The following is a 22,965-nucleotide window of genomic DNA, read 5'->3' on the forward strand; positions in this document are numbered from 1 at the left end:
TACAAAGGTCAACAATTTATTGGGTCTTCTAAAATCGATTCTTCACAATGAGAAACGGACATCGCTTAGATAAATAGAGTAAGAACAGAACAAGTCAACATATTCATAAGCTTCTGCTGTCCTTGGGACCTGAATTCTAGTGCAGGCTTTGCCGATGCTTTCTGAAATCTGACTTTTTTCAGCCTTAAATTGAGGATGACTGTCCAGCGTCTCTTTCAGAGCACAAGTCTACGCCCCTCTAGAAATAATGTTAAAATTATATCTGCCTTGGGGCACCTGGGTGGTTCAGTCGGTTGAGGGTCCGACTCTTGTACTCTTGGTTTCGGCTCAGGTCGTGATCTCATGGGTCAAGGGATGGAGCCCCGTGTCAGGCTCCGCCCTCAGTGGGGAATCTGTTTAAGGATTCTGTCTGCTCCTCCCTCCACTCGCGCACACACACACACACACACACACACACACTCTCTCTAATAAATAAATCTTAAAAATAAAATTATATCTGCCTCTCTTCATATACGTTTTCTGAAAACTAAAAGCAATACATATACAGTACAAATAATTAAAAAATGATAGGAAGCTATAAATGAAAAGTAAAAGCTTCCTTCCAGACACCCAAATCCCTCTTCTAAAGCCTAAAGACAACCACTGTTTTGTAGCTTCAGAAACAAACCCCCAAAATGCACAAAACCAAAAAAAGGGCATGTACCAGCAAACACACACACACACACACACACACACACACTCTTTCATATTCCCTGGAGGCACACACAGACCTATCCTCTCTAAAGGTTGTAAAGAATTCCAGTGTAGGGTGCCTGGGTGGCTCAGTCGGTTAAGTGTCTGCCTTCGGCTCAGGTCATGATCCCAGGGTCCTGAGATGGAGTCCCACATCAGGCTCCCTGCTCAGCGGGGAGTCTGCTTCTCCCTCTCCCACTCCCCCTGCTTGTGCTCTAATAAATTAACAAATCTTTAAAAAAAAAAAAAAAAAGAATTCCAGCATACCCTGATGTGTAGTTTCCAAGTGTCTGCTACAGCAAACAACCCAGCAACACAGGTGTATCTGAACATACATGCAAGCAAGCCCAAGAGCCTGTATATTGTTTATTTTGATAGCCAAATTGCCCTACAAATGTTGTATTTAATATATACTCTCTGGGTGATTGCCAGATTCCTTGAAACTCTGAGATCTACCCACTTGACAGATATGCATCCAGGATGGCCAGAGACAGAAAAACAGAAACAAAAAGAACCAGTAAGACTTAGACCCCCCCCCAAAAAAAAGGGTCAGAAATATCTTTTATGAATTAAGTGGACAAACTTCAACCAAAAATGTAGCAAACGTGATATGTGGTACTTTGTTTATAAGATTTAAGTGCTGCTGTTTCTTTGAGATGTCTGTGTAAGAAGATATTGATAGAAAATAAATTTCAGGTGGGAACCAAAAGGAGAGAGTAGGTGAGCACCTTGTATTGCAGAGTCTCTTATGAATCCCAAGAACACACAGTTTTTAGATCGGGATGTGGATTTAATAATATGTACAGCTAAATTCCTTCATATATAATCTGGCTATTTTCACCCAGAGAGGTTTATCAACACAGAAGTCAATTTAGTTCCTTATCTTTGTCACTGGCAAAGGATCCCTACGAATTCAGCAATTTATCCCCAAATTAAATGGGATAGTATATGATTCCAAAGGTGATAAAACTGCTAATAAAGCACATATACAACTCTTGATGTATTTTTAAAGTGTTCATCCACTTTGAAAATCATCTTAGTTTAATAGGAAGTATTTACAAAGGACCATGCAAACATCAGGTGACTCTCAAAGTGTGTGTGTGTGTGTGTGTGTGTGTGTGTGTGTGTATGTATGGGGGGAACACATGAGTGTCTAAAAACAGAATAAATATATACAAAACTTCTCATTTTACTTTCCTATAATTTATTAGCAGTATTACATCTTCAACTGCAGTATGCTATCACATTTTGGGGGAAAAACAAAAACTATGTTAGTGTTACACTGAAATGTAAAAAAAAAACAAAAACCAAAAAACCAATAATCTTTTTTATTTTAGTATCAAGGAAATGCAGTATATCTAATGCAGTATGTTTTGTTTTCCGCAGGAGCTCCCTCTAATTTTATAAGACCACTGGGAAAATACAATTTAGGAACACCTACTATGAGATTATTTCCAACATATTCTTTTCTCTCCTCACCCAAGTAAACCAACCACACCCAACACTCAATCTCCCAAGAAGACTGCCCCCGGTTTCTTATACTATCAGGGGATCACTAGAGAAGACACACACGGAGCCTCATAATCTTAAGCATCAATCGGAAGCACTCAGAATCAAGCCGACCTTACATACACCCACAAAACACACATCCTACGCAGAGAGCCAGGAGCATCTCTTTCAAAACAAGAGCTAAAAAAAAAAAAAAAAAAAAAAGAGGGTGGTTTTCTCAGCGCTTGCTCTGACTACACCACAAATGATCAAGAGGGCCCAACTCCAGACACTGCACTTAGAGCAGACAGTTCCAGGCATCCAAGGAGGCGTCAGCTGGGAAAGGAAGGGGGAGCTGAACTAAATGGGATGCAAAGTCAAACATAAGGATTACCTGGCAAGGGTCCTATGACATTATCAAAAAATCCTTTGAGAGGTCCACAAATTCTGCCACTAATTAAGAAGCCCTTACCTGTAAGGCTTATGATTTGGGTAGGCCCTTTAAGATTGCAGCTGTAGAAAAATTAAAATCTTCTAGGTGTTGGCAAGTTCTACCTAATGGAGTTCAATGTCCCATCTACCAGACTGAAGTCCACAGCTTAGTAGATAAAAATTTTAGGTTAAGAGTTTTCAAATAAAAATTATAAACCAAACAAAAGCAAATACTCTTGAATCACATGATTAAAGAGGCAGACCTCAGACTGAGACAAAATAATTACGTCCTTCACTGCAATCTACTGTTTCCAAGACACATTAAGAATCTGTTTCTTGGATTTGAGACTGGTATTAAGTGGCAATGAATCAAGGACAGAAAAATAAATGACTTGAAACTAATCCAAAAATCAAATCCAAAGACATTCAATTTAATACTGAGCTTGCACATCCTGTCAAGAACAAACTAAAGCAGCATTTGGGTTGAGTTGCTATGTTGAATGGCAGACTACTATGACCTAAAAGAAAGCAATGGCTTATGATTGGCTACAGACAGTCTGGGAACCCAAGTACGTATTTATTGGTTACTGCCCATCCTTGCCACAAAAGTTTATCCAATCAAATCATGTAATACAAATAACTTTCAAAAGGAAGTAGTTTGGGTTTTTTTTCCCATTGTATCAGTTTTTAATGAATATGTACTCTATACAAGGCACAGCTGTCAAGGCACAGTCCAATGGAGAAAAGGAGGCGTCTTAGTTTTCTACTGTTGCATAATAAATTGCCAAAATCTGATGTCCAATGTCCTTGAGACTTCACATAATTTATAATGAACTCAATCACTTCTGTAAATATCTCATGTCTATCAACTCTGACTTTTCACAACTGATGTTAATTTAGCTAATTCAAAATATCTTTATAGTTGGCAATAAAGATGATACCATTATCCTAATTCTTTATTCTAGAATGAAATTATGACCTCTACTTCAATCCTTACAATGAAAAATTATTCAAAAAGAAAAAATTAATTACTTTAAAAAGTACTATAGACATTTACAGCGAAATCATTCACAATTTATAGGGAGTGGGGGAGTGGAGAATGAAGTCAGTACCGTGCTCACTATCCAGTTTGTAGATTCTTCAGATCTTTTCTTGCCTCACTGCCTTTAAGTAGTGATAATCAAGCACAAGAAGAATGTATAAATTTAAACCCACCCATTTTAGTATTTGTGAGCTTGGTTAAGGAACTGGAGACAAGGTTTAGACAAAGTTTTGGCATCATAAAAAGCTCTAACCAGATCCTTTTAAAAGGATCCAAACTCTGGATGTACTTTTTTTTTTTTTTTTTTTTTTTGCAGTTTTTACATGCAGTAAAATTAACCTTTTCGTGTACACTCTGTGAATTTTAACAAAGTTCACGTGTAAGACCGCTACAATCAAAATACAAAACAGTTTCTGTGTAAATTTTAAGACAACAACCGTAAATAAAAGAATTACTTAAAGCACCTACTTCAAAAGACAAGATTTCTACCAAGTCAAAGCAGGCAAAACAGGACCTAAAAATTTAAACAAGGATTTACTGAAAATAGAGGAATACCGGCCCTCTCCACTTTTGCTCCTGCCTTCTAGCCAATCCAAATCACTACAAATGCCCCCATTTCATTAATTCCCATGGCTTCAGTCACCACGTACATGCCTATCTCTTCTCTACTGCAAACCGGCTTCCTGCTACTAGACATCATGTGGCTATCTCATAGGCATCTGAAACTCAGCAGGTCCAAAATGGAAGCCCATGCTCCCCCCAAAAACCGGATTGTCTTCAGTGATCCTACCATTCACCTAAGTGCTCAAACCAGATATACTGGAGTTAGCCTTAACTCCCCACTGTCTCTCACTCCCCACACCTCCACTTCCCATCCCCCAATTTAGTCAATCCCCACGTCTTGTCAATGTTACTTCAGAAATGTATTTCAAACCCATTTGTTTCTCTTGATCCCCACAACCAACAGCTTATAGTTCAGGACATTTATTATCATATTATACTGCAGTATTACCTTAATTAGTGCAACGCTTTCTTGTTTCATTCCTGCAGAGTAAGCTAGTGCTTGGCACAACATCTTTGCACAAAGTGTTTTCTCTATCCAGAATGCCTTTCCTTCACCTTTGTAAACAACTACTCTAATCTCTCCAAGTAGAACTTCAATGCTTCCTCCTCCCCACTTTCAATGTGTAAATCTCTTGCTGCTGTGATTACCCCCCTTTTTCACTAGACTCTGAGTCCCTGGAGGGCAGCACTTAACTGTGATATTCGCCTTGATAAGCCTGGTGTCTAGGCAGTGCCCAGCAAATAGTAGGTGCTTAATAAATGTTTGAAAAAGGAATGAGTGAATATATCATGATCCAGATAAAATGGCCTCAAGGATTTTTACTTCCCTTTGCTAAGATTCTATGCTTACCAAGTGACCTTTCGCTTAATACAACACAGTAGTTACTAGGTGCACGATCTCAAGTTATTAAAAAAATCCTCTGTGCCTCAGACTCCTCACCTGTAAAATACAGGTAAGAATTCTTCCTTCATAAGATTACTATGAAGATCAAATGTCTTATATACATGTAAAATGCTCAGAGCAGCGCCTGGGACACAGTAAGTCCTCCATAAACATTAGCTATTATTAGTTTTTGCTAATAATACCCTGACAATAGAAGGGGAATGGACTGAGCAGACATATGTTTTCTAGGTCACGGAAAACACCACCCTTCAATGAAAATTAATAAAATGGCATTCTTGGGGTGCCTGGGTAGATCAGTCAGTTAAGCGTCAGACTCTTAATTTGGGCTCAGGTGATGATCTCAGGGTCCTGAGATCAAGCCCCATGTTGGGCTCCGCGCTGGGAAGGGAGCCTGCTTTAAGATTCTCTTTCTCCCTCTGCGTGCCATCCCCCAATCAATCAATCAGTCAGTCAGTCAAATGGCATGCTGGTTTATCTGTCGGCCCCTCGTGAGTTTGTTTAGCCACTTTTCCCTGAGACCAATCAACTCCGGTGACACTGAAGAAACAGTTTACTTGCAAAACTTTCGAATGTATCCTGAATCCTGAAGACCCCATCACATTAAAAGCATCCTGAGAGGGCTTGTCAGAAGAGCTAGTTGGTCACCTTATGACATTTTGCCTTGGTTCTCTCTAAAACACAACATTTTGGTCAAAGGCAGTACAGTTTAGTGAAAAGAACGTGATGTTAGGTGGGAGACACTTAAACTAGGTCACTAATTAGCTGTGAACCTGATTGTGCACTTTATTTTTTTTAAGTTTTTATTTTAATTCCAGTTAGTTAGCATACAGCGTTATATTAGTTTCAGCTGTACAATATAGTGATTCAATACTTCCATACATCACCCTGTGATGCTTGTGCACTTTAAACTGAAAGTCTCCGAGTTTAAAAAAGTACTAGTCAGTTCTCAATTATCCATACAAAAGGAGGTAAAAAGTGGTATAAGTAATTCAAAACAGAGTAAAAGAGAAATCCTTAACATTTTACTTTGTAATGTATTATGTAATTTTTCCTATAGATTCATATCCAAAATTGTATCTGGGCTAAATTAATAATAAAATGTATTTACATAGCATGGCATACATTAAAGTCATCATGGGGGTGAATTCAAAATAAAAGAGGAAGGCCAGCATGAAATAAATTCCTATGGATAATAACAGGAAGATCATTTAAAACTATTATTATATAATAATTCCTCTCAACCTCACAGCATCCTCTTGAGGCTCAGTCTTAGCCATAAAATTCTTTCAAACGAAAGTCTCTAAATGTCATTCAGAAATAAAAGGTGAGAACAGCTGAGTTTCCAAAGGTGAATCATTCTAGACCTGGGGAGCCAGGAGGCAATCATCCAACTGAAGATTTTGCTCTCACATATGTGGGGGTGCATTATTGTGCCTAAGGAGCTAGAAGTGGGTATCAGCCTAACTGCAGGCCAATTTATGTCATAAAATCAAGGTATTCTTGAAAGGTTACATAGCAACCTCAGCACCAGAAAGTACTTCCGCGACCTTGTCTAAACTCTTTGATCTTATAGAAGAAACTGAGATCCACAGAAGTTGCAACACACCTGAAACTACATAATAAATATTTAAATACTGGGAAGTTCACCTACTTATTTATTTATGATATAACTGACATGTAACATTGTATTAGCTTTAGGTGCATAACATAATGATTTAATACATGTGTAACACTACAAAATAATCACCACAAAAGGTTAGTTAATGTCCATCATTACACATAGTTACAAAAATGTTTTTTCCTTGGGAAGAGAACTTTTAAGATCTACAGGAAGTTCATTATTTAAATAATACACTGACATAAACAAATAACCTTCTCCTACACTTCGTAAGAGACTTTAATGCATTCAGTTTAAATTGGGCCACATCTATGCATCTGCTCTATCTTCCAGTTCTATACTGAACAACTTCAGATGTGCTAAGAAGAAAATCAGTCCTCTGGAATATAACTTCACTCCCATACAAGCTTCTCCACTACACCACCACCTGAGGCCTCCTTTCCAATTAGCTGTTGGTTAGGCTGTAAGCCTGTGTGTCAGCTTACACACAGAGTCATGTGCCTTCCTCAAATCTGGTCATACCATTCTAAAAGCCAGGAATATTCTCCTATCTCCTATTTGGATATTACCCTTCTGGATCCAGGTCAAGTTCCACCTTGCCTTGAAGCTTTTCCTCATCACCGCAGCTCCCTATGAATTCCTATCATACTTATTGTCATTTTCTTGGCAGTGAACAAAGGTTACTTAGAATCCCTTACCTGATAATTAATGTAGTAGGATGCCGAGTACTGTAATTCTGTGTATGTCTTCCCCTACCCCCAAATTCTCTTTAGATAGGTCTAGTGAGACCTAAGAATAGGTATTTAAGAAACAAAACAACTTATCAGATAGAAAGGAGAAAATGGCTGACAGAATAATAGATTCTTTCCTTTATTAAAATGTTCTTTAGGGGCGCCTGGGTGGCGCAGTCGTTAAGCATCTGCCTTCGGCTCAGGGTGTGATCCCGGCGTGATGGGATCAAGCCCCACATCAGGATCCTCCGCTATGAGCCTGCTTCTTCCTCTCCCACTCCCCCTGCTTGTGTTCCCTCTCTCCCTGGCTGTCTCTATCTCTGTTGAATGAATAAATAAAATCTTAAAAAAAAAACACAGAAATTCCACTTCCACTTCCAGAATCCAAACTAATGAATCAATCTGATCAGTGTATAAATATTTATGTATTAGGATATTCATCAGCATAATTTACAAGCAAAAGCTAGAGAAAAAGGAAGTTCATTTGTAGGGAACTGACCAAATATGATGCATTCATACAAAAAAACTCTGTTGAAGAATTCTATGTAATTATTTTAAAAGATCATTTTTAGTGACATGTAATATTTTAAGTTTTTCTTTTTCCTTTTTTTCTATTATTTTAAAATCAGAAAAAGGAAAACTTTTCATCCTGAATAAAAATACAGCATAGATTTTGCTATTACACACATCTCGTTTTAAGGACACGTGTGTAAAGTGCATTACTCACATTTACTGCGATCGCCACCACTTAAGGAGTGATGCATCAGCTTCGTAAAGAGAAGTAAGTCCCTGACAATGCACTAAGGTCAACATGCGGTTCATTTCCCTGCTGTTTTCATGTTGTTTCTTCAAACCAAAAGTTTCTGGAATAATATACCAGCAGCTTTCAGAAAGGAAGTTTCTCACCTACACAGAGGACATTTCCATAAGTGGTGACAGGAGGGCAATGAGTCAGCTTATCATCAAGTTATATTCCAAAGGTCGACCATCACCTCCACCACCACCCCATCGTCAGACCACCAACGTGGAGCCTTTCTGGTCAACAGATTTGAGTCCTGGGGTACATTAAGACCAGCATGGTGCTTGGTGTCTTTGTGTCGACAGAACTGCACTGGTCTGTGGCTCCCATCGCCATTCTACTTCAGATGCTCACCCATACTCTCTACCTAAGCAAGGACCTCTTGGAATAGTCTCTACTCCCCAGATAAAAACTCCCGAAGTTTCCTCTCTGAACGCCTATTCCCTCTACCAAGTGGAAAAGAAGAGCAAGATGAAAAAGTACAAAAGCCCTGAAGGAGGACTTAGCTGGATATATTGGAAAAATAAAAAGAAAGCCAGTGCGGCTCGATCATGGTAAACAAAGGAAAATACCATAGACGAAACAGGCAGGAACACATCACAGAGGACCTAACAGGTTATGATAGATACTTTGGATGTTTATTTTCATAAAGTTTGCCGCTCCCATGGTGAATCAATTTTATATAAATGAGACCTAGATCTATCTTTCAAAACCTCATCTGCTCTTTGAAAACCCAGTGCAATAGATTCGACTGCCTGCCTGCTAGGCAGCCTCTCCTAAATGTCAATACATGCAAAGCCAAACACTATCTTTTTTTCCAAAGCGGCTCCTCCTGACTATTTTATATCTGCTAACAGACCGATCATTCACCCGGGCTTGGTATCTCAAAGCTGTCTTGCATTCCTGGCCTACTGTCCGCCCCCACTCCTTACAAGCTCCCCGGGGCCTCAAATCTCCAACTTACTCTTTTTTCTCTTCTCTAGTCCCACCGCCACGATCCCAGTTCACACTAGCACCAATCCCTGTGCAGTTTGCTGGAACTGGCTAGCCACTTTCCACACCTCCAGTTCTTTCCATCAAATCTATCCTATGTGATGTCACTTAGATACTTTTAAGACCATCATAAGCACACGATATACAAATTTATTACCTCAAGTTCTGACTTCACTTCAAGCCCCACTCATATATCTGCCTACTTAACGTATGTATACTTAGCCGCGTTCGCATCTCAAATTTAACATGTCTAAAATTGAACTCCTGATTTCTGATCTTCCCTCCAAATCCCACACCTACCCCTCCCATTCTTATCCCCCACTCCCATCTCAGTAAGCGGCACCTCTACACACCCAACAGCTTGAGCCAGAAAGCTGGGAGTCAGTCTTGACACTCTTCTTCCTCAACCCCCACATCCAATCTATAATTAAATGGATTCTTTCTTTAACATACTTCTCAAATCCATCTACTTTTCTCCATTGCCTCTGCCACTGAGTCCCACCTGCAAAGATTCTTATTTAAGTGGTGTGAGGTGCAGCCCGGGCCCCGGGATTTGTAAAAGCTGCTCGGGCAATTCCAACATGTGGCTACGGCTGAGAACCACTGCTCTGCAGCTTCTGGACCCCCACTAGCCTCTCCGACCTCACTTCTGCTACTTTCTCCCTTGCTCACTTAACTCCAGCCATGCTGGCCTCCCTGCTTGTTCCTTGAACAGGCTGAGCCCATCAGCCTACTCAAATATTACCTCTGTAGTGCTTTAGTGAGAAATTCCATGGCCATTCCACGTACAATTGTAACCTCCACATCCAATCCAACATACCCTATCTCTTTCTTGGGCTTTATTTTTCTCCTTGGGACATACCGCCTTCTAACATACCATATAATTTATTTATTTACTGCCTGAATATGCACTTCATGAGAGCTGGGATTTTTGTCTCTTTGGTTCCTTGTATATCCCCAGTACCTAAAATGGCATCTGGCACGAGGGAAGTACTCAGTTAATATTTAACTTCCCCTGCAAGGCTTTCCCAGATTCCCCCAACTAAACTGAAGTATCCCATTATTCCCCAATAGTAATTTATTCCTTTCCTTCATTAATAATTTGTAATTACATTTGTATTTATTTGTTGAAACTCCTTTCCTAGAATGGAAATTCCACGAGAATAGGGATTTTCTATTTGGTTCACCATTATATACACTGTTTTTCATGCTTAACTGGCACAGAGTAACTACTTTAAAAAATAGTCAACGAATATACTAATGAATGAGGTTGACTACATTTTCTGAAAGCACACTCTGATCATGTTATTTTTCAATCAAAATCTTTCAAAGTCTCTCCATCACTTACCACATTAAAGCCTAACTGTCTGGCCTTGATAGAAGACCTTCCATGTTCAGGGCCAATTTCTCTCCTATCTTATCTCCTATTATCTCAGGCATTTTTCGCTTCAGCCACACTGCACTGCTCATTATTTCCAGTACATACCCTATACTCACAAACACTGCATTTCCCCACCTCCACATTTTTGCTCATGACATTCCTTCTGCCTGAATTCTCTTCCCATCTCTGCCCATCAAAATTCCAGCCTTCAAAATACCTACCCTTCAAAACCCAGCTCAAAGGCAACCTTCACGAAGACAATCCTGACTCCCACCCCAACTTCCCCAACTAAAGGATCCCTTCCTCTTCTAAACACCAAAATACGTAATACTGGTTTAATTCCCACTCATTTCACTACGTATCACTCAATAGATATTTGTTGAAATGAAGTCAGTTAACAGCACTTCTACCTCTCTGTCATAAAGCATATTTAAATGGGGGTGGGAGATGGGGGGAGGGACATTCTCTTTAGCAAGACCTTTAATAACCAAAAGATGTAAGGCTGGAACGGCAGATTCCCAGCCTTAACCTCCCCTTCTATGCCTTTTCTGCAAAGGCAAGATCTTCCCAAAGTTTTGGATACCAAATTTTTTAATGTATGCAACTGTTTGAAAGAAATGTTAAACTGCACGTGCTACTACCAGAACAGAAATCCCACAGACTATATTAACATGGGTTGCCTTAAGATGATCACATACTTGAAAGAATACCTGGCTGAAAAATCTGGATACCTTAAACTCTGCTGTTTGAAAATGACCGTGACTAGGAAAACATTTCTATTCAACAAGAAATCTGAAACTTTTGAGGTATTCCATTCATTTCTACATCATGTTAAATGATGGCGAAGAACAGCAGGAGCAATGCAGTAAAATCCTCCCACGAAACACTTGTTGTACCTCAAGTAACAGGCCTTTGTTTCCTGCCCACACCCTCTCCTAAGGCTGTGGTTCCCAAAATGTAGTCCACGGATCCCTGGAGATCCCTTTCAAGGAGTCTATAAGGTTGAAACTATTTTCATAATACTAAGAAATCGTTCGCCTTTTTCACCACATTGACATTTGCACTAGTGGTACAAAATCAACAATGGGTAAACCTACTGGTGCTTCAGCATAAATCAAGGCAACGGCGTCATACTGCACTACAGCATGGTGTCTTTCACCATCATATACGGGTGATTTTTTTAAAAGTCTATTTCACTTAAGAATGTTTTTGATGAAGTAATAAATTTTGATAAAATTCAAGCTTTTAATCAAAAATTAGAATTTTGAAAATCTTGTAGCTGCCTGACAGATTCCCAATACTTACAGACTTTTCTGATGAGATGGGTGATGATACTAACTAATGTGGTTTTTGTGGGTTTGTTTGTTTGTTTTTTTTTTAAAGCAAGGCAGGGCTTGAACTGACGGCCCTGAGATCAAGACTTGAGCTGAGATCAAGAGTCAGTCCTTAACCGACTGAGCCACCCAGGAGCCCCCAAAATGTTTTTTTTATATTGCATTATGAAATGTGTCATTTGGAAAATTTGCTTAACTCAATGAACCAATATTTCCCAAACAGCCAATGCACGTTATCAAATCATGAATGGATAAAAAACCCATTCAAATGCAAGACAGGCCAATGGATTTTAAGGTAACAGTAACATCAATGATTTCCGTTTCCACCCAGCAACTTAACTTTTAAGAAACTACCAATTGTCAAGTTTTGGTGTAGTATCAGAGAAGAATACGCACAACTGGCCTGAAAATACTCCTCCCTTTTCCAACTACATATCCTTTGCAGTTATATTTTCTTCAAATACTTCAATCAAAACTATCAATCACATCAGACTGAATCCACAAGCAGATATGAAAATCCACCTTCTATTAAGCCAGATATTTAAGAGATTTGCAAAAATGTAAAAAAAAAAAAAAGCCACACTCCTTTTTTTTTTGAAAAAGTTATTTTTCATAAAGATATTTATATTAACATGAGATAGGTTTTTTTAGGGATTTATTTATTTATTTATTTGACAGAGAGAGAGAGAGAGCATGCATGCTCGAGAGTGGGGAAAAAGCAGAGGGAGAGAGAGAATCTCAAGCAGACTCCCGCTGAGCGCAGAGCGTGACATGCTGCTTAATCCCATGACCCTGAGATCATAACCCGAGCTGAAACCAAGAGCTGCACGCTTAGTGGACTTAGCCACCGAGGGGCCCCTAGATAATTAACTTTTTTTTAACTGTTTTTGATTTTAATTTCTAGTTTGGTAAATATCAATAGATATAAACCACATAAACAAAAGCTCTTGGGATCCTCAATAATTTTTCAAAGTATAGAACCCTGAGACTAAAAAGTTTGAGAACCACTGCTCTGAGAGAATCGGCTCTGATTCCAGCCACCCCCAAAACTGCTGTTCGTAGCGAATCTTCCCTTCCTCGTCCTCCACCAGTTGAACCTGGGGCAGACATGTGGCCCAGAGAAAATCATGCCTTAGACTGGCCAAATCAGGTATCATTCAGGAATCTGAATTAAGCCTCATGGATACTGAGGTCTATTTATGGCAGAACACCAGAGCCCATTAAGTCTTATTGCTGAAGTCCTTGGAACTGTTTTGCTTCCAGCCCTCTCTAGGTCCTGTTGTTCAGCTTTCCCTTGGATTCTTGTACAACTATTTCCTTTTGAAAAATCTTTTATATATTATTTTAAATAGGTTTTTTCCCTTATAATCAAGAAAGCCTTAACAATATTGTTACCAAGAGTGTTTTATTTGCTGTCCTCATCTGAGACACCAAATTATAACAAGGTTCTCCTCCATTTGAAGATCATATCCACTTACAAAATGAAAGTCACTCCAACAAAATTAAACTCTGAATGGAAATTATAGGCTTATTCAGAACAAGAGACAAGCTTAATGGTCAGCTTCTAGATTAAGGGAGGCTTAATTTGTTGTTTTTGTTTTGTTTTTTCTTTATTTTCTTTTTGGAGAAGGCCATTATATATCATGTCAATATATTTTAGACAGCAAATGGCTTCATTAAAATATACTAACCTGACAGGGTTTTTCAGGGAAGCTGACGAACAGAAAAAGAACAAGACAGGGAGTCTTGCCCTACTAGATATGAACAATTATAAAGCTAACATAATTAAGGCAGTGTAGTACCAGTGAGAGACAGGCAAACAGACCAACATTACAGAACAGGGAATACAGAAACATGTAAGTGGCATTATAAAGTTGTAAGGGGCAGACATGACTATTCAGTACGTGATGCTGGGGTACCAGGTTATCCTCATGGAAAAAAAAATTAAATTCCTACTTCAGGGTTATCGTTATGGAAAAAAGTTAGATCCCTACTTCACAGCAAACATCCAAATAAATTCTACATAGATCAGAGACCTAAATGTGAAAAACAAAACGTTAAAACCTTTAGAAGAAAATATAAGATTCACCTGTTACCTCAGTATAGGGGAGGATTTCTTCATTAAGACACAAAAAAACACACATGATAATGGAAAAACGTAATAAATCCAACTCTGTTAAAGTTTAAAACTAAGTTTCAATAGAAGATCAAATAAAGTTAAAAAAAATACTAAACATACCCTCAGGATGGCTACTACCAAACCCCCCAGAAAATAGTAAGAGTTGGCGAGGACGTAAGCACCTGGAACGCTTGTGCACTGCTGGTGGAAATGTAAAATGGCGCGGCCTCTGTATTAAACAGTATGGCAGTTCCTCAGAAGAACTGAACAGGATCTCAGAGAGACAGCTGAACACCCATGTTTAGAGCAGCATGATTCACAGTGGCCAAAAGGTGGAAGCAATGCAAGGGAACAGCGATAGATAAATGAATAAACAGAATGGGGTATATATGCACACAATGGACTATTACTCAGCCCTGAAAAGGAAGGAAATTCTGACAGAGCTAGCACACAGATGAACCTCGAGCACATTATGCTAAGGGAAGTAAGCCAGATACAAAAGGACAAATGCCATATGACCCCACTCTTAGGAAGTAGTCAGAATGACAGAAACAGAAAACAGTACCTGTTTCTAAATACCAAAAATTGTGTAAATCTTAAATTAAGGAGATGAATGATCACATACATTTTTCTTACAAGTACACAGATACACTAGACAGGAGGAATCAGAGGCTTTCAGAGAACAACTGCAAGCTCTTCTCTAATGTAGCTAGTGGACAGTGGGAAGATTTGTGCCAAGAGCTTCTTAGAAAGAAACAGTCAAGAAGAAAGGTCTTCACAGTCAAGTAAGGGCTACTGTCTGAACGTTTAACTCCCACTCTGAGGTCTGCACCCAGCTCTCCCCAAGCGCCATGACCAGCTTTGCCACACAGAGCAGCGAGGCAACTCCTGCCAATTCTATTAACGTGACTACAGTTCTAAGAATGAAGGCCCAAGCATTTCCTGAAGAGATTATATTTCAGAATCTTTTTTCCTATAATGGGAGCTTGTGAAAAACAAAAATAAAAGAAGCCATTGGATCTTAGCAGCAAATGTGTCAGCATGGCCTTTCAGAGTGATTCACCATGCCTGAAAACAAACACAAAAAAACCAGGTATGCGTCCCTGAATACACAACCAGAATTTAACATGGGGCCAGTATTGCTATGAAACCAGGTTGAGAATAACCTTATTAAGTCTGGAAGTAAATCTGACAAGATAGTAGAAAAAAACATTTTCAGATACATATTACAATACTGTTATTATCAGTCCTTGAGTAACCTGAAATCAGTAAGATTATTCAAAATACCACTACATGGTAAGAGTCTAATAAAACATTTTCTGCTAAGGCAGGGATTAGTCCAGCCCCTAAAACCAGCTTCAGAATGCAGTTCCACTGTACCTTTTGTTTGTATTAACCTCCATTAGTGTGATGGATTTTTAAGAAAACACTGGGGATGCGCCAATATTTCTCCGGAGTCTACAGTACATGACAGAAATCCACAGGACTCAGCACTGTTCCAGACCCTGAGTTAAGACAGCTAGATATCAGAGTTCATGGCCTATCTGAAAAATTTCTCTAATTAAGAACAATTTGTCTCATTCCCTTTTTTTTTTACGATGAAAATCTAGTGATAATGAAAAAAATATGCTATCACAGCATAATCTTACATAACGGTTCAACCGTGTGGAGAACCGTGTAGGAATGAGGAAAAGGGAGGAAAGACAAACACATGCTTGTGCACGTACAAGCTAAGATGCTTTTACAGAACACTCAAACCCCACGTCTCCAAGAAAGCTCATAAACACAGTTTCCATCTCTAAATTCCATTTTGTGTACCTTTCATCTCGGAAAAAAAGCAAGGTTGCTCTGAGAGAAGAAACTCCCAGTCTCTTCTACAGCTAACCTTATACTAGGGAGGTGGGTGGAGGCAATGCTGTCCTCAGAGGTACTACCTGTCTTTTACATAAAGTATTCAAAACAAGGAATCTGTGAGGTCTAAGATCCAGAATCCAGCAACGTCAGTGGCACAGAGGTGAGTCAAACACTAGGTGCACTGTGTTAGACTAAAGGCACCTTCAGTTTTTAGATGTTGGCTCCAGAAGCTCCGTGAACAACATAATAAAAGGGAAGATGTGATATACATAGAAATCCTACATATGGACGTATATACACACGTATGTGTGTGTGTGTGTGTCTCTCACACACACACACACACACACAGATGAGGGTTCCACAACTAGGACAGGAAAAACACAAAGTGAGGCAGGAACTTCTTGTACCCGAGGGCAAGGAAGCACTCATACACCAAGCTTAAAAGGTTTCCACAAGCCAAATATGGAACATTTTGAGCTTCAAAAAATGTCTATAATTGTTGGTAACATGTAGAATAAATTAAGGTCCATGAATTTACAATGATACTAAAGCAAAGAAAGTGAGAACAAGGAACAATTCATTTGCCACCATTAGGGGTGATTATTATACCATCTCCTTCCTCAGGAAATCGTTAAAAAGGAAAATTAAGAATTTACCTAACTTCTGATAGAAATTATAATTATTCCTAACGGATGAGGGAAATCTTTTTTTTTTTTTTTTTAAAGATTTTATTTATTTATTTATTTGACAGAGAGAGAGACAGCCAGCGAGAGAGGGAACACAAGCAGGGGGAGTGGGAGAGGAAGAAGCAGGCTCATAGCAGAGGAGCCTGATGTGGGGCTCGATCCCACAACGCCGGGATCACGCCCTGAGCCGAAGGCAGACGCTTAACCGCTGTGCCACCCAGGCGCCCCGGATGAGGGAAATCTTTACAGAAGATTGAAGGTTAATCAATGTAAAAGGAATAGCAGAATTAGGAAATCAGCATTTTACAACAACCAAAGAAACAACTGGTTCGGACAAGGATCACTATCATTAGGTGACAGACTGCTGGAGAAGTGGAACGGTATATATAGTTCCCAAGTGTCACCGCGCTACACATTACTTACTAACTACAAAGACAGAAAAACGTCTACACTGGAGATTCGGTATTTATCATTTTAAACAAATGATCAAACAAACTCAACATCATTAATAATGGGCTATTATGACATTATTTCTCTTATTGCGACCCAATATGAGGTACAAAGCAACATCTATGAAGAATTTTTTTTTTTTTAAGATTTTATTTATTTGACAGAGAGAGACAGCGAGAGAGGGGACACAAGCAAGGGGACTGGGAGAGGGAGAAGCAGGCTTCCCTCTCAGCAGAGAGCCCAATGCGGGGCTCGATCCCAGGACCCTGGGATCATGACCTGAGCCGAAGGCAGATGCTTAATGACTGAGCCATCCAGGCGCCCCAGTGAATTCTTAACAAAAGTGTTTAATTTGAATCTAATCAGACCATAGACTTAAATGCCAGTTTATAGGAAATACGGGCATAAAGGAACAAATTAAACTGTGAGGAAACAATCAGAAAATTCCAGAAGTGATATATTCTACAAGACAAACGCCCTGGTCTCTTCATAAAGGCAATTCTTGTGGCTTCTAAAGAAACTGCTCTAGATTTAAAAAAGACTAAAGATACATGCTTGGAGAAAAATCTGAACATTAACTGGATATTAGATGGTTTTAGGAAATTACTCTTAATTGCCTTAACTATGACAATGTATCCTAAGAACAATTAAGCAAAACAATCTCTTTAAGAAGATGTATCTAAAGTATTTCAAGCATGAAAGTACTGAGATGTCATATCTGCAATACAAAAATTTACATATTATATATATAAACACAAGCACATATATACATAAAGCAAAATGGCAAAATGTAAATTATGGAATCTAGGACATAAATGGCATAAAGGTGATAACTGTACTATTCTTTGAATTTTTCTGTATGTTTAAAATTTTTAACATTAACAGTTGTAAGGGGGGGGGTGGGGAAGGGCTCAAAATGTACTTCCTCCAGGAAGGCCTCCCAAAGGAGCTCTCCTCTAAACCTTATCACTCTCTTACAAAGTCCTCTCAACATGGAACACTGTGTATTACGTTCCCATTCTAACTGTTCTCTTACTATTTCACATATTCAGTAGATTTGGTTTCCTAACAAGACTGTGAGCTCCTTCAGGCCCAGGCATTTTTAAATTCTTTTCCATTTCCTCACAGCTCATAGTGAAATATTCCACAATCAGCAGACTTTTAAAAAGTACTAGTACCAATATCTGGTGAAAGCACTCAGTAAAGCATCTTTTTTTTTTTTTTTTTAAAGATTTTATTTATTTATTTGACACAGAGAGAGAAAGCCAGCAAGAGAGGGAACACAGGCAGGGGGAGTGGGAGAGGAAGAAGCAGGCTCCCAGCGGAGGAGCCTGATATGGGACTCGATCCCATAATGCCAGGATCACGCCCTGAGCCGAAGGCAGACGCTTAACGACTGTGCCACCCAAGCGCCCCTCAGTAAAGCATCTTTAACTAACTGGGTTAGCTTTTCAATTCCTCAACAGAATGGCAGTTTGCGTGTACAAACAATTTTGAGTCAAAGCTATCATAAAACATCACTTATGGGCTTACAGAATTTTGCATAGAGAAACTAGTATCTAAGAGTTAGAGGGAACATAAGTTTTACATGTCTTCTGAGGAGTGTCATGGATTTGCTGTGTTATCCAGGCATATGACTTTATTCTCATGATATTACTCTTCACTTGAACACTATCTTCCACTACCACTCGCATCTGCAAAACAGCGACAGTATTTATCCACAACTCCTAGGTATAATGAAGCTTTAACAAGCTACATAATGAACTTAAAATCTTAGATAAAAGACTGTACAAACATAAAAAAAAATGTTGATAATACAGTGCTAGTGAGGAAAGAGGCAGACTCACACACTGCTTGCAGGAATATAAATTCGTACCTCTATGGCAAGCAATTCAGCAGTATCTAACAACATTAAAAATGCAAATATCCTCTGATCCAGCACTTCCACTAGGAATTTACCCAAAAGATACCCATGTACCTAAAAAGCACATACAAGGAATTAACTGTAGCACTGGAAACAACCTAAGTATCCAAAAATAAGAGCTGGCTGAATGATGGTACATCTGTACAAGGGAATATCTGTCATCTTTTAGAAAGGAAGAGGTATTCCAGTACTGTATGGAATGATAACCAAGATAGAGTAAGTGAAAAAAGCAAAGTGCAGAATAATGGCTATAGTATCTTACTATTTGTGTTAAACAGTAAATAAAAACAACAACTTAAAAGGGTCCATAGTTGTATATGCTTGTAAAAGCACTAACTATCTCTGGAAGGGTAAACAAGATACAGGTAACAACAGTTTCCTTTGCAGAGGGCTTAGGAGGGTTTAACTAGACGAGGAAAAGTGGACACAGAAGGAGGATTTTTCTCTCTGTGGACCTTTTGAATTTTGTTTCATGTGTGTTACCCATCTTATTTTTTAAAAGATTTATTTGAGAGAGAACGAGAGAAAGTGAGAGCAAGCGGGGGGCGGGGGGGAGTAAGGGAGAGAGTCTTCAGCAGACTCTGAGCTGAGTGTGGGGCCCTACTCGGGACTTGATCTCATGACCCTGAGATCATAACCAGAGCCAAAACCAAGAGTGGGATGCTTAACCGACTGCACCACCCAGGCACCCCATGTGTTACCCATTCTAAAGAGCCTTTTTAAACACGGCTCTGCACCAATACAAATTAATGATACTCATCTTAATCCTAAAAGCAATCATGCCTTCACACCATAAAAATTTTTGAATAAGGCTTCAGTAAATTCAACCAGATGAAATGCTTCCAGATAAAAACAAAGCATCACAGATGACAGAAACCTCCTGAGAAATGGCTACTTACTGCCTCAATAGTTTTATCTCAAGATTTGTACCAGAACCTGATGCAAGTCTGGACACAGGTAACACTGAACATCTTCCAGTTCACTAACCACTATGAAGAGCTCTAACAGAAGTCAACGAAGTGCCAATGGACACCATCCATCCCCACCCTAAGCGTGGAGCTGTCAACAATAACTTATACTCCTCAGTCTTCACACGAGGAAAACAAGATGAGTCTCCAGCTCTTTCCAGGAAACAGGATGATATATGCCCCCCAAATTCCTGTGCTGTTTCTGGGTCATCTCTTGGTTCCCACTGTAACCATGGCAACAGAAAACAGCACAAAAGACAGCTGAACCATGCAAAGGCCAGAGTTAAAAGGGGAAGTGAAAAGAAAAAAAATTTATAAAATTATAATTAAAAAATTATTTAAAAAATTTAAGACCCCCAAACACAAGGTCCTACAGTTAAGAATGACAGCCAGAAAAGCCTTGCTAGAATACCAAAGAAAGAACAAAAAGAGAAGAAAATAGAAAATAAGGCTTACTAATGTCACCCATCCCCAGTTATCCAGATAGGAAACAGGTTTGGCAAAGATAACTGAAAAACACACAAACAGCTGCCCCCCCCCCCCAACAATTCAGCTCTTCGTTTCACTGCTATTCAGCAAACCTGCTTGTAAGAATTTATCATTTCCTCACCCTGTTCTGCTGGCAGAGGGAAGAAGCATTGAAGTATCCAAGAGTGGCAATACAGCAGCAAATTAAGGATCGTGAATAATCTGCCAACTGAAAACCTAGGTCCTAGATCACTGAAATATTACTGTACTTTAGAGTTCCTTATTTTATACTGCTCTTCGTTATTTGCAAATGGGCAAGTAACATCACACCCACTGCTTAAAGTTAAAACCTCCACTGGGTGAGTTATCCTCCACTAGTAGTTTCAGATTGCTTTTGTTTTCGTGGGATGTTCACAGAGCATCAATAATGTACAGCTAAAACGAAAGTGCTAAGGAAGATCCTTTTTTTTTTTTAAAGAAAGATCTTCCTTTACTTAAAGAAAGAGGCAAATAGGTCACACGAAGTAGGAGGGCTAGAGATGACAGGACCCTGATGTCTTGATTTACAGTTACTGCTCTAAGCCTTACACTGTGTTATCTCTATCTCACCTAGTTCTACGAAGATAATTAAGAATTTTACTAAAAGGTAGTGCCCCTTACTTTCTTTTTTGTGACCCTTGGTTCTCCTTAGAAAGGCCACCAAAATCCCCTGCCAGAATAATTGAATGGGTTGGGGCGCCTGCTCCTAGTTTAGGGGATGTTTGTATTAAAAGTACCGCATGACTGTGGGAGGAAAGAAAAGTAATGCTGGAACTAGAAGTTGCAGTGACAGTTTCAAAAGAAGGGTCAGCGTGGGGCACGCTGGCTCTGGAAGGCGTTAGTAGCCTGGGAGTCCCTAGGGCAACACCAGATGCAAATACTGCTTTGTCAATAAGTCCGTCAAATAATTTAAACTCTCCCTTTTGGATAGGAGCAACAGGCGCACTATCTGGCAGCCCACTGTCTGGGAAGAAGGCGGGCGCGTGGTCAAGGGGCTCTTTATCCCGCAGGTCCCTGCAACACAGCGATGCGCATGCGCCCCGGGGGCAGCGAACAAGCACCCCTGGCTCGTTCACACTCGCGCATGCGCAGTCACCCATCTCGCCGCAGGCGACAGCTCACTATTTGGCAAGGGGGATGGGGCTGGGAAAATGATGGGGGGGCTGAAGGCAGGGGGCGCATTTGTGTCTCCTGAATGCTTGGGATTGGGAGAAGGAACGGTTGATTAGGCTCTGGCATTCCCAGGCCACGTAACCCAGGACGTGGGATATGGGACAGAGAAGAGTATATGTGTGCCGGGGGTGGGGTGGGGGGGGGGAGTTGGGGGTCAGTCACCTCTTAAGGGAGGCGCCCCCTCACACTCCGACAGGACAACCCTCTCCCTTGACTCTCCTCCCCCCACTCACCTGAGAACGGCGGCGACAGCTGCTGGTCCCCGTCCCCCTGCGCTCGCTTCATACTGTCCGCAACATCCGGGACCTGCGGGACCGCCGATACACAAATACACACACACTCGGAACGCGCACACTCACACACACACACACCGACACACACCGGCCGGGGCGTCATGGCGTCAGCACGTCGACGCAGCGAGCGCGTACCCGCCGGGCCCCACCCCGCGCGGCCTCCGCCCCTCTTCTCCCCTCCCTGGGTTCTCCTGCCCCTCCTCCTTCTTCCTCAAGACTCCGCCTACCTCCCTTAGTGCGCGTGCGTCCCGACGGCTCCTCGGGGCCGGGGGGATTTGAGGGGAAGGAGGGGCCTGACTAGAAAGAGGCGGGAACACGGAGGGGGTTGCGTGCCCGGCGCGGCAGGCTGTGTGGAGGTGCGAGGACCCAATAGAGGCCTTACCACTACCAAGGGGGGTGGGGGGGGGGGGGTCGGGGCGGGCAGCGTAACAATAAAGGCATTGAACAATAGCAATTTACATTTGCAAGAAGTGTATGGATTACCAACGACTTTAACTTGCATTCCCTCACTTCTTCTAAACAGCTTTGTGTCAGTAAAACATTTTTTGGACTTCACGATAATTCTAAAGACTTTTAAGCAACTTAGATTCTGGCATTTGGAAACAACACCAAGGACCATTCTCTTAGGGGTAGGGGGGCATGTGGGTGGCTTAACTGAAAGGACCTGATTCAATGACAACTTGTTGTCTTGGACACCTGGGTCCCCAGCCAGCCTCGCATCCTGGCTCCCAAGGGCCATCAGTGACTCCTGAGTTGAGTAAAAGAAAAAAAAAAGCCTCAGCATCTTGGCCCTGGGAGAAAAAAAAAGTCATCCCCACGTCAGAGTGATAATATCAGGGATGGGATCTTTGTTATTGCTACGATCCTTTCCTTTAGCTTAAACTTTCAAAAATTGTTCCTACTGAACGAAGCCAAAGAATCCAGAGCAGGCACTGTCTCTTTTCCACACTGAGATAGCATCATTACACAGATA

General features: G+C 40.4%; 1 protein-coding gene across 2 annotated transcripts in view; it reads right to left on the reverse strand.

Annotated features, from left to right (window-relative positions):
- Positions 1–22,152, reverse strand: part of SPOP (speckle type BTB/POZ protein) — a 63,427-nt gene extending 41,275 nt beyond the window's left edge. The window contains exon 1 of one of the 2 annotated variants that reach the window (XM_026513110.4): positions 21,933–22,152. The gene's annotated coding sequence lies outside the window, so the exon portion shown is untranslated. The remainder of the gene's footprint in view (positions 1–21,932) is intronic. The other variant, XM_026513111.4, reaches the window with a different exon arrangement.
- Between the last annotated feature and the right edge of the window lie 813 nt (positions 22,153–22,965).

This window comes from Ursus arctos, unplaced genomic scaffold, assembly GCF_023065955.2.
Source record: "Ursus arctos isolate Adak ecotype North America unplaced genomic scaffold, UrsArc2.0 scaffold_24, whole genome shotgun sequence".
Lineage (NCBI taxonomy): Eukaryota > Metazoa > Chordata > Mammalia > Carnivora > Ursidae > Ursus > Ursus arctos.